This window comes from Vanessa atalanta, chromosome 11 (genome assembly GCF_905147765.1).
Source record: "Vanessa atalanta chromosome 11, ilVanAtal1.2, whole genome shotgun sequence".
Taxonomy (NCBI): domain Eukaryota; kingdom Metazoa; phylum Arthropoda; class Insecta; order Lepidoptera; family Nymphalidae; genus Vanessa; species Vanessa atalanta.
The window spans coordinates 1,046,193-1,059,071 of NC_061881.1; the positions used below are offsets into that span (position 1 = coordinate 1,046,193).

Consider the following 12,879-nt stretch of genomic DNA (forward strand, 5'->3'; position numbering starts at 1 on the left):
ACAAAAGTGATATTCATACATATGTATAAATGACAATGAATGTCTGCGGAGCATATTAAATACGCTTGCTATGCGTATTGCGTTTATGAATTGCTTATTGCCTTACATATATATATATATATATATACATTCATTCATTAATATATTATGATATTTATTTATTTGTCTCGTTTGATTAGTGGCAAACTTGTAAGGCTTCATACCCTGAAGTTTTAGTTTTGATTTCCCTGAGAAGGTATTCTCAGCTGCAATCTATGACGGCAATTTTTTTTTTCGTCTTTTATTTACTTGCTGTATATATGTGGCGTATTTTTAGAAATATTTAATGGACTATATTTATGTGTGATTCAAACACACAAATAAAAAACGCAAATATTAAACAAACTAAATTCCATTGAAAAACATTTGACACATACTTTGTAAGGTATGGAAGGGGAGGACGTACTGACATTTGCTTGAAATTTGCCAAATATGATGAGTTGATAATACAGGTGATAATTAGTTAATTGATAAATAAACATATAACCAGAACATAACATATACCTTATGACCTTCGAATTAGTTTTCCGGACTTACGTTAATTAAATGAAAATCTTTAACAGAACGGTCAGTTGCTAGTAGCTCATTGAATTATTACATTCAAAACCCATGCCTCAGCTGATTAGGGAACACTTAAAGACAATTAAATTCATTTATTTATTGTCCACTTATTTAGACGACAACATTGGCTCCATTGCCTATTATAAAAAAAAAAAACTGAAATTACTCAATGATGGTAGTATTTTAAATATAACAACAAATATATTATCCTTCTCAGCTGTACTTCAGAAGCAGGAAAAGATAAAACAACCCGGGTACGAAGTGGTTAAGCGAATTCTAATTTTAGGTGAAACCGAGTGCCGCTTATATGAAATAGATAAAACTCCGGTCAGAGATAGTTGCTTCATAACGATATTGATAGGACTGTGGCATTCACCTTGCCGCCGTAGCGTGGCCTTGTTTCTAGAAATTTCTTATCAAACCGTGAAAAAATATATGTAAGTATTTCAATTGACAAGTAATTGTTAACAATTTTTATACAGGTTGTAATGACGATTTTTTTATATCTGGCTAACCTGTGAGTCACATGATGGTATGTGGTCACACTGCCCATAGACCGAAGCATTATAAATATTAACCATTATTGTCAATGCACCACCAATCTTGGTAACTAACTAACTCCCTTGAGCCTAATGGACTAGCTCACTCGCCCATCAAACCAGATCATACATATTACAAGTATATGTGGTCTACCACCAAACATATTCTAATATGTTTAGTGAGAGGTACCTATTTTCTAAATTACTACCGAATAGTGCTAAAAATATAGTCTAAGCGATAAACGATCACAAAATAATAGAAATAGGAAAAGGTAGTTGGTCCATGAAAACAGGACTGGACAGTATTCTTAAGAAACACAATGTTATGGATGATTTTTTATTGTTAAGTGTTCAAGAATAAAATTCCTTTAAAGGACACTAGGTAGACATGACCACGTGTTGCTTGCGAGTATATTGTATGATGACTTTTTGCCTAAATTCTTTCCTGAAACACGTCGAATACAAATGTCGTGTCAAAATATTCAGTGGTTTGTACATGATGCATAAAAAGATAAATACATTTTAAAACGTAAATAAATTCTATAAAATTGAAATACACACTCTCGCGTGTGATTTACTCTGTATTTAAATCCATTCTTTATTTACAATGTCTAAATCTTTGACGGTTGCCAGATTCGACATTTTCAGACGCATTTAACACGTAGACATTTATATGTTCGATGTAAATTATTACGGCTACAAAATTTCGATAAAGAGACAATAAAAACTATCGCTATTTTGTTTTTAAGAGAAAAAACCACGTGCAGTTCAGTGACGTTTCGTTTTAAAACGTTATATAAAAGAAACTGAAGTTCTACTTTAGTAATAATGTGTTCTAAATATATTTGTAAAAACAGTTATATAGCGATAATAACACGTTTGTACTTATATTGTGTTGCCGTTATTAACACCCGTTTGCAGCGACACGTACATGTCATGTTGCAATTAATTTACAATGAACATTATTGGCTAGTTATCAACGTTACCAGTGGCGTAGCTAGAAGGACAAGGGCCCTGGTGCATTGAAAAAGAATCGAGCCCTCAGCCCCTCTTTCCACCCCCTCTTTCACTTATATTGCCCTTGTGAGCAGGGTCGAGGTTTACTAGATTCAGGAGCTGGCGATTTGGCTGACCCGCTCTATTCAAAGCTTTAGTTAGAGGGCCCCCTGAGCTCCGGGGTCCTGGTGCACTGCACCTGGCCCTAAGAAAGCTACGCCACTGAACGTTTCCCTATAATTATTTCCAAAGTAAAAATACCGCAAAAAATCAAAACCAATTAATTAATATTTATAGGCAGTGTTACTCTGATGATTGATTCTGACAAAGTATACGATAAACATCCGAATCTGTTCATGTATTTAAATGTTACGATGGAATTTTGAAACTTGAAACAACCTTCAAACAACCTTGAAAACATGACACTCCTTTTTGAGACAATCGTGTAAAAATAGTGTTGTTTTATTTCTGTGACAAAAAAATAAATAAAAAGGTTTTTTTTAATGTATCACAGATTATCAATTTACAGCCATTTTTTCCGTTCGTACTTGTATTGTTTTTGACTTTACTTTTATTTAAGCGCTCATATTATAAAGCTAAAGTATTTTTCAATAAAAATAATTAAATGAGGTTGTTTTCATAAACGATGGTAAACAACATACAGCGATGAACATCGTGTAGAAATTAATATCAAATATTTAAAAATAGCAAAGCGTAGTTTCATGTCAAAATATTTACAACGTACGTCGTCGAGTACGATCAGTTGAACCTTTGATAACGTTATATATTACATTGTTTTATACGAAGAATTTAATATTATTATTATATTTTAAGCCAGATGGTCCAGTCGATATGAGGTGTCGATTTTGGCCGAAGAATGCGGGTTCAAACCGATGTGTTGATAAGTCATCTGGTCCAAGGTGGTGAAGTAAAACAACATGAGTAAATCTTTATGTACAAACTCACATTCAAGCAACGATTTGGAATAGGTACCAAACCTTCTCAAAAATGAGATTAGGTTTTAGTTTAGCTGTAGAATAATGAGATAGCTTAATAAAATTCTATGTTGAGATGAAATTAGATGATGTCTCGTTAGTTTAGTAGCCGATAGGTGGCTAGATCTACAGGCCGCAGAACCCGAGGTCCAGGATTCATACCTCAGTTAAATGAAAAAAAGTTATTGAGTTTTTCTATCGAAAAAAAATATCAGTGACAGCTCGCAGTTTGGATACACCTGTGTCTCGGAAAGCACGTGAAGCCGTTGGTCCTGCGCCTGAACGCTTTCTGGCCGTGTCTAATTTGCGATTTCATTGGACTATAAGAGAGAGTGCAACTGCGTTTAACTCTGTCTGACTGTTTGTCTGTTGCTTTTTCATGGGCAAACCACTGAACTGATTTGATGAAATTAGTTATGAAGCAAGCTTGAACTCCAAGAACGGAGATATGCTACTTTTTATGCCGACCAACCGGGCGACAACTCGTATATATATATATTAAAACAATTGTCATGCTTATGAGAGCTTCCAGACGGTTCACGGGGGGCGAGTGTCGCGTCGCCAGTGGACGTCTGGGGTTTTCGTGAGGTCGTGTTACATTAATGACTTAGTTAAACCGGTATCTGTAATCAGCTTGTGCAGATTTGTAACTTTTGATCAATAGTTCATTTGGTCCCGATTCACGAGGATATTGTGATTATTCCTGGTGATTACAGAATAATCTATAATATATTATTTAAAGATTGGCTGGTTCAATTCAAAACACAGAAGGCAACCTTGCAATTCAGTGGTGCTTGCCCGGGATTGAACCCACAATGTTCTATTAAGATTAACATATTCTAAAATATCTGCTATCTCGGCTGTTATCACACACTTGTTCTTTCGCAAACAATAATTTGAAAGTCGGCAACAAAATATTCGTAGTAGTAGTAGCACATTACCAACCTACATAAAACCATACACACGACACGCTACTTCGTACTGAACCAATACCCACTCAGGCGAATCTATGAACATAAGTTAGTTACTAATAATTTTCCTCAATGAATTATTTGAGTTCAATCAAAGGAAAACTGTTAAATCTATTAACGGTACTTCATTAATTTTACGAGGTCAAGCCGCTTAATATTGCTAGCAATGACGTAAGCGTGATGTCTAGATTAAGCAGAAGAAACGAGTTCAAACACAGAGAAAGTCATATAATGTTCTTCAGTGTCCTTCCAACAACCGATGCTATCCTATAACAAAAACAAATTCGAAACCCGCCAATTGCTATCAAGCAGCCTGCCAATGAATGTTTTGAACAGGGTGCATTGAACAGGCTCTATCTAGACAAATCCAGTTACAACCAGACATTGTCGGCCGAGGCGAGGTTCGCCAACGATTAGCCGCAAACTTCATGAGACTTTATTAACGTTGATATGGAACTCAGAGATAAATATGTGATAAAATGTTTCATTGATGAACATGCCTGGGAATATTTCGTCAAACCGTTTGTTGGCGATTAAGACCTTTTCTAAAAAATATTAGCATTGCCAATAAATATATAATATAGTAAAAATATATATTGATATAAAATATCGAGTAATTTTCAGTTCAGAAAGACAACGATGTGATCTTTTAAGAATTCCATTTTGTACAGATTAACAGAACGCTAAAATAATAAATTAAAGAGATTTTAATGTGGGGTTCAATAAACTATGCATTAATGTACGACTTAACCAATGCACAGGCCTAAATATCATAAATTACGCGAACTTTGTACAAGATTAATTGTAGCTGTTGTTTTAGCCGATGCTCGCTATAAAAGAGGCCGGAATAGTTTTCCGCAGCTTGACGTAATTGGCTCTATCTTATTTATTATTCAAAATCAGCGTGTGGCAATCTGGAAACTACAGGCTATCATGGTGCAAAAGTTTTGTATCTATGTAAATAATAAGTAAATATGTAAAAATTATCAATATTTCTTTGTATATAAGTCATTTTTCCGTTACTTTTTTTATAATATATCTGGCAATGGAGTAGATAGTTCATTTGATGGAAAGTAACGATTTTAAAATTATATTACACTAAAGGGCCACTCAGCCACCTGATAAGCGGTCATCACAGCTCATAGAAATTGGCGCCGAATGAAATTTAAACAATTTATTACATAACCAATGTACAATTAGGTAGAACCTTATCCTATCCGTGCGAAGACAGGAGTCGGAAGTTCTGAATAAATATTATTATTGATGGAATATAAATCACTTAAGCAAGTAAAATTGACCAATCGGATTCCAAATATTCAATATATTATATATAAAAAAACTTTTTAGTAATGTCCTATTAATTTGCCACTGCTGGGCTAAGATTTTATGTCCATTTTAGAAGAAAGTTTTCCTGCATCAACATTACATAGTAGATATAAAACACAGTCGCTCTGTCCCTATGTATGATTACATCTTTAAAAATACACAACGGATTTTGATGCTATTTTTTAAAAAGACAGATTTTTTGCGCTTACATTGCAAACGCTGGCTGAACTCAACGTGATAGATCAAAATAATGTATTACAGTATTATGCACCTTAAAATGGTTAGGGATAACCCACAATAACCATTTTTTATCCTTTACTTTTTACGAGAAACAATGGCTTATTTTCTAAGCGATTTTAACCAATACAGCATTAATCCTTATGCAATTAAGTACCTTAAATATATTTTGCATATAATATAGATCTATACAGCCCATTATAGCAAGTAATTTAAAAGAATATTTTCGAAGATATTACAGATTTAAAACGCAGGGACATAGCAGTTTGTATTGTCTAATGAAAAAAAAGCTGTGAACGTTGTAAGACATTCTGTAGTATATTTAGTATCAGCAAACACAAATTAAGCACATGAAAATACTAGTCGTGTTTGAGCCCGCTTTATACGGTTATGATTCGTGTCTTCCTGTCACTAGACTAAAACTTAAGAGATATTAACCAATCAGATGTCATTTTTATAGTTGAAAGTTATATTAACCAATAGCATTGCAGTATTTATTTAGGTGTATCCGGAGAGGAAAAAGGCAACGATAACAAAGTTACTGACGTTTAAGTTAAACAAATCAACACATACGGTCCATTAACAGCAGACATAACAATTATGTCGTCTATTGTTTAAATGTTTGTTTGTGAACCAGTTATCGCTTCGTGAGATCTTTATCTAGAAACATCCAGAGTAAAAGTATATTTAAAACCTTTTTAAGAGGACTACAAGAGCTAAGTGCCCTTGAGAATCGCACGCACACACTTACAAAATCGACAAAAACGGCAAGCCCGTGTACTAAGGGTTAAGCGAGGTAACGAGATTACGCCCAAATATTCTAATAGATGGCGCCAAACCGAGCGACGTAAGATCAATCATAAATCTCATAAAAAATAGATAGGACAACAGAATTATTTTTATTTCTTTCGATGTTAGTTAACAAATGATTATAAAATAAAACTGATTCAATTAAACTTACAATATTTTTATTTATATTTTGTATACAATAAAATAGACAGTTAGTTTTTAACTTTTTTTTCTATTATTTATATTATTATACCACAATTAGTTCTTATACTAAATATTGAAACATACCAATTTTTAACATTTTATAAAAGTTTAATGATCTATTTATATAATAAAATCCTAAGTGTTCGAAATCTGTAGTGTAGTGACCGTGGGGTAACATATAGCGTAGTATTTGTTCGTTTTATTAACATCGGTTCATAAAGAAAAAATATATATACAATTTAAAAAAAAAATCTAAATATTTACTAGAAAAAAATGTTTTCAATTCGATTTGATTGAATCATTGATGAATGAAAGGTTAATCATAATAGGTTTAATCATAAATCTCATAAATATAGATAGGATATTAGAATTATTTGTATTGCTTTTGACTGTTATTCGAAAATGATTAAAAAATAAAACTGATTTAATTAAACTTAAAATATTTTTATTTATATTTAGTACTACAAAAAAAAAAACATTTAGTGTTAATTTTTTTTTAATTTTTTTTATTTAATTTCACTTGTATGTATTAATGTTATTACATATGTCCTGGAATCTTGGAATAAATATTACACCCACTTTCAGCTGAAAGTTGGCACACATATTTAATCTCGATGACAATGCACGATTCATGAATTGCTGCTATATTCAATCCAATATGGCGGACGTTACAAAAAAATTTAAATTTATGAATTACGTACAAATGACACTTCTAAATATTCTAGTTCTCTGGTTCACAACAATTACATTTTTTTTGTTAAGACTTTACTTTTTTTTATTATTATTAAAATTAGTTCATACATAACTTTAATTCTTATTATAAACAATCGATAAAATTAAACTCTTACGCAATATAAATAGCTTCCGTGTTATTATTTTCGACTTTCTTTATTCTGTAAAAAATAAATATATGTTAGTAATTACATTTTTATTAATTATAAAATTATGTATTTAAAAAATATGTATCTTAATATGTCATAGTAGTTATAATGAAAAAAAAATGCTTCGAGTTCATGGGGATCGAATGTAGTCACTTGATCCCCATGAAAGTCAATTGATGTTTTCCTTCCTTTGACCAAATTCTCTATCGTAATTATTAAGAATGGCTCGAAAAATCTGATTATATGCGAACTGATTGCACATTTTTCTAATAGATGTTTTCAATATTCATAATTTATAAAAAAAAAATATGTTTACTAATTAAATACTCTTACCTTTTAATATCGTTCATATGTATGTTCGGCGCTTGATTTATATAAACGTTTTTTAGTTTTCCTCACGCGTTTCACTTTATTTCCCATATTTACACAATTAAAATTTATAACAAATAATATAATAAAAAAACAAATGCCTAATTACTACTACACTATTTTAACTTAATATATTTATTTACAAGAAAGAATAAAATTATTATAAGAAAACATGAAACAATGAATTTACAATTAAAATTACAAAAAAATATCTCGTAACGTAATGAATGATGCGGCGAAAAGATCGACACGTCTATATAGCATGAGGCCTCAGCCGGCATTGTCTGTACACGGCGTTTACGCACACATGCGTACGCATTTTGTTCGAAAATAAGAATATCGGATTTAAATAAAATCTATTGATTTTACTAAAAAAGTGACACCCAGGTTAAATAGTATATTGCTTGTAGAATAATCTGACAAAAAACCAGAATTATGGAACGTATATAAGTATAGTTATTATTGATTAAAAGATCTTTTTAGAGGTAACTTTGTGATTTTTTTCTATCGTACCAAATTAATTACATCATGTTTTCAAAATAACAAATACTTAGCATGTATCCTGAAGATTATCATATATTTTTTTCATTTGGTTTACTGCATTGGATCATATACTTTTTTGCATTATAAAACTTGCATTTAGCTCATGTAGTCCCCTTAAAGATCAACGGTTTTTTATCTATTTTTTTTAAATAGATAAACGGATAATTGGACCACCTGATGGTAAGTGGTCGCTACCATCCATAGACATTGGTACTGTCAGGAATTGAGTTGTGTCTTTTGTATCTATTTACCTAGAAATTTGTTTAGAAACTAGCTGTGCCCGCGAAAAGCGGTTATTTTAATATTACATACAGACACTCCAATTTTATTATATGTATGTATTGTATTACATGTAAAATTCATTACATTTTTACATTACATTAACAGCCTGTAAATTTCCCACGACTGGGCTAAGGCCTCCTCTCTCCCTTTGAGGCTTCTCCTCAAGTTTGGAGCACCATTCTACCACGCTACTCCAATGCGTTTTGGTGGAATACACATGTGGCAGAATTTCGTTTCAGAAATTAGACACACGACGTTTTCCTTCACCGCCGAGCACGAGATGAAAATATAAACACAAATTAAGCACATGAAAATTCTGTGGTGCTTGCCTGGGTTGGAACCCGAAATCATCGGTTAAGATGCACGCGTTGTAACCACTGGGCCATTTCGGCTCATAAAAATTCAGTCCCATTTAAAACCCCCAAGAGGTCAAAATAAAGTCTGCATTTCATCACATCTAACTTCCCTTCTGATTTTTTTATGTAATAGGTAGGCGGACCGGTAGATGTGCCATCTGGTGTTAAGTGGTCCCCACCGCCCATAGACCATTGTCGCTGTTCGAAATATTAGCCATCTCTTACTTCGCCAATGCGCCACCAGGCTTACGTTCTTAAGATGTTATGTCCCTTGTGCCTGTAGTTACACTGGGTCACCATTAAAACCGGAACACAACAATACCAAGTATTGCTGTTTAGCGGCAAAAAATCTGATGAGCGGGCAGTACCTACCTAGGCTAAGTAATTGAAAGTTGCTTGTTTAAGTACAAAATTACTTCTTCTTAATTTAAAATTAAATTTCGTAAAGTTACAACAATGTCTTACAGTTAGTAACATCAGTAAAGATGACTCAAATGAAAAGATAAACAAACCTATAGTTACTGACTGTTAATATTAATTGCACCAGCAATCTCTTAAAAACATCTCAACCAATCCGGACACCAGATGGCGAAACTAGATTTTTCCAGTTAAAACCAGTATTGTCCGTCCGCAGTGTGAATGTGTTCGAAGGTCCGTGATCTGAAATTAATCAGCTTGATTCTCAAAAGATCTGGTATTCGTCCGTTTTCTTTCAATTGAAAGCACGAAAGGAATTGGGTCAAACGAATTAATATTTTACGTTTAGTTCGAATTCGTTTTTAATGGTGATTTTATTGCATGCCGTCTTCAAATTTACCTTTTAGATGCTTGTCGATTTTCATTTATTTTGTAATATCGAATTTAAACTTTGCCTGTTAGTAAGTTCAAATCATATGTTTCAGAAATATCAATGGACTAAGAAGAAGTCTTTTAGTTTCAGAACTGATGTTAGTTTTAATTTAAAATCCCGTAATATTAAAGAGTGCTTATAAAAGATATTTAAATTGTTAAATTCTGTTCAAGTCGAATAGATTTTTTTGATAAGGAAAGTAAATGTAAGTTAATGTTTAATAAGTTAACTGAAACAAAAAAATGCTGTAAGGTTTTTCACGAAACATGAAAACTTAATTAATTAAAAACAAATATAATTAATGGATTTGTTCAGCTTAGACCCTGACGGGTGATCTGGTCTGGTCCCTTATGTGTAGTTCCTCTCGGCCGCCTAGCAGTGTATAGTTGGATAATGGCATCACGCCTCGCTCAGCCTAGCGCTAGCTGCTTCGTGTATGTTCCCTTTACCCTTGAATCTTCTTTTCACTCTTGCGCTTATCGCGTAACTAATGAGTTCCGTTGTCTCTCGACAACAAGAACGAGAGTCACCTCACCAAAACCCTTTGGTTTGACGTGGACAATGCGCTTATGCGCAGCGGACCTTAGTCCTATGTCCTCAGCGATAATCCGCCGAGTGCGGTATCGCTGTGAAGCAATTTCCGTAGTGACCGTTTCGATCTAATGGATCTCTGAGTAGTGGGTAATACTACTATGTGAGCCGAGATGACTCAGTGGTTAGAACGCGTGTATCTTAACCGATATTGTATATTTTCTGTAAGAACTCTTTACGTGTCTGCCATTTTGAAAACAGATTTACGGTGATACGATATATTGATGCGTGTATTCTTTCTATGTTTTTATTATTATAGTCACCCAAGGACAGATTCAAAGTAATGTTTATATTGTATATGAACGCCATATTTTAATAAAAAAAGGTTAACTTAAATAAGATACATCAAAGACAAGGACAGCAAGTCTGTGGAGAAACAAATATAATAATTATTATATATATAGTATATGTCTATATATCACGAAGTGTCGCGTATATCTAACATTTCGCGATCGTTTTCTGCAATGAATGCCGAGTTTGTGTCTGATTTTCGCAAACATATCTCAATCTTTGTCTGTGGGCAGAGAAAACCATCAGTTAATCATCTTATCTATGGCTCGGTTTCGGCACGGTTGATCTCAATAATTAACCGTCAATCATTCGAGATCAAACGTTTGTCCGAGGTTTGGTTCTAGGGCAGTTATTTGAGTTCTCTTTGTCAATGGCAGCGAGGCCGTCTCACACCTGCCCCAGAGTTCATTACACTTTAAACTAATTATATATTATGTATCTGACATATATAAACGAAAGTATTACTCGTCTTTATTATGCGAAAATATATTACGAGAATTATTATCATTATTTTAAATTTGTTTTTAATTAAACTATGGAATAATTATTGTATATAATTTCTTTGTTTTTACATTTTTACAAACAATATGCCCAGTGGCTTAAGCACATGTATCGCAATCAGAGATCGCCTGTTCCAACCCGGGTGAGCGATAGTGAGTTTTCACTTGCTTAATTTGTTTTTATAATTTATCTCGTTGTCGGTACTGAAGGAAAACATCGCGAGGACTTGTAGTCACATAATTTTTTTTTAATATAATTTTTTACATACATACTTTTGAGTGGTTTATATTAGTTGTAAATTATTATAATAATCTTCAATTTCGAGGTCGATCACATTTGTCGAGCGTCCCTTATATGCCAATTTTTTTTTTAATTTATAACTTTAAATATACTATAGATATATTAATATATGGATCGAATAAAACTGATATAAATTGAGAAGCCAAGTCTTTGTGAGAATATCACCTTCAAGACCATAAATATCAACAAAGAGTATTATATATTTGTACAAAAAAACATTTCGTAGTCATGTACGAAGTTTATAATATTTACTTATTTCGTATTGATTTAGATGAAAACATTCCCGTTGATCTATTTATAAAGTAATAAATAAACCTCGAGTTAAACTGTTTATTTTTAAAATTTGTAAACAAGATGTATCGGCAATTCAATTGACTTTCAAGCGGTGACTAATATTTAATTTGTTTATGTTAATCGCGTTAACATATTGCGTTCGAAGAAATTAGCGAGCTTTTACCTATCTTGTTTTTTTCCTCGTTTTTTAACACAAACGAATAAATTTTACAGCCGAGGTTTTAGCTGCAATTGTTTGTTGATTTAGTTACATTGAAACTCGCAAATAAGATATCCTTACTAATCTTATAAATGTGAAAGTCGGTTGTTTGTTACGCTTTATCTACGAAACTGATGATCATGGAATGTTGGGAAACGAGTCAGCTATTAGGTACACTGTATACAAAATTGATTTCAAAGGAATTTTGCTATGTCTGTCTGTCTCATTAAGCCATACTGAACCGAATTGGATTAAATTTGGTATGAGACAATTTTGAATTCCAAGGACGGGCAATGGATATAGGGTATGTTGTTTATGTCTGATATCTGACGATTAACCTCTACTATGAGCGAAGCCGTGGGCGACTACTAGTTAATTTATTGATGTGGTTTTCGGAATACGAATTCTTAACAAAGCGAAGACGATCTTTGGTGATTCTTGAACTCACTTCAGCATTAGTTCTAATCAGTTGCAGTTCGATTTAGATATCCTTACGAAATATACGAATATTTATTAGATTCAGAAATTTCCTTTTACAAATAATAATATATCAAAGAGATTAATTAATTTAAAACTTTTGGACATATTTCAACTATCTATTTTTTTTTAAATATTGCTGTTTTATTAATAAGCTGCCTTTACCTTACCTTACCTTAAACGAAATGGGACTCCTGACAACTTGAAATTATCATATTCTACCCTAAATGTCCTAACAATAACAAGTTACCGATAACATCTATACATCATTCCCAGATAAACAAATAC

General features: G+C 32.6%; 1 protein-coding gene across 1 annotated transcript in view; it reads left to right on the forward strand.

The window, feature by feature from the left end:
• Nucleotides 1-12,879, forward strand: part of LOC125067396 (synaptic vesicle glycoprotein 2C-like) — a 42,403-nt gene that overhangs the window by 8,152 nt on the left and 21,372 nt on the right. The gene's annotated exons all lie outside the window — the stretch shown is intronic.